The sequence below is a fragment of the Sinocyclocheilus grahami genome, unplaced genomic scaffold, assembly GCF_001515645.1.
Source record: "Sinocyclocheilus grahami isolate Dianchi unplaced genomic scaffold, SAMN03320097.WGS_v1.1 scaffold153.1, whole genome shotgun sequence".
NCBI lineage: Eukaryota > Metazoa > Chordata > Actinopteri > Cypriniformes > Cyprinidae > Sinocyclocheilus > Sinocyclocheilus grahami.
In genome coordinates, this window is record NW_015505332.1 from 1,278,027 (window position 1) to 1,278,985 (window position 959).

Below are 959 nucleotides of genomic sequence, written 5' to 3' on the forward strand. Positions count from 1 at the left end.
TTTACGTGCACCTCTAGTTTTCTCTTCCTCTTCTCTAAAGCAGTGCAGCATTGCCTTGCCCCCTTTACTACCTTTTCCCGAGGGCACGGTTTATCTGGAAGTAACTCGTTGTAGTCCCTACCAGCCATTTTTGTAGGCATTAAACTGCCAGAATTTTAAAAGACGACATCTCCGTTTGCATTGAACTTTCAGCTTCGTAACTTTGCAGATATTGTTTATGCTCAAACAGCAACATTACACACTAATTAACGTTAAAAAAGTGAAATCGCAATCAACCACCCCTTTAAATCCCAAGAATCGATTAGTCTAGCCAGTTTTCAGTTAATGGACGGAACACTGAAGGGCACTTCCCATCCAATAAATCGCAATAAGCATTGTGCTTTGGTACTTTTAATATTAAACAAAAGTCTCAGATTTCAAATTATGTTCATTGTATTGTAATATTCAAACAATAAATGCCATTTTGGCGCCGTTTAATGTGGAGTGACAGATCGCTGTAGTGCCTCGATCAACAGACGCGGCAGCGTATAGCGCACGCGAACCGATCATCTCCTCCACATTAATACCAGTTTCAGCACAAAATAAACATGACTAAACATCCAAAGGCAAGTTAAAAGAAAGAGTACAACTTTACAATCCATATCATGTCTCATATAATCGCACAATCAGTGTTTCAGCCGCGCAAAGCTGTCAATATAACGTCTTGTAATTACAATGTCACGTCGCATTTACCTCAGAAAAGCATATTCGGTGACCATAAACTCATTAGTCAAATAGAAAAATAAACTGTAGAGAGGGGCATTTTGCTAAATATATGCACCATATAACATTACACATTTTTTATTTATGTTTGAATAAAAGCATCAAGTTTTTATAACAGCCACCATTATAAATTATAGTAATGTAGTACCAACTAACTCATGTATATTTTACAGCATTAGTTGAGAGATTTTTTTTTT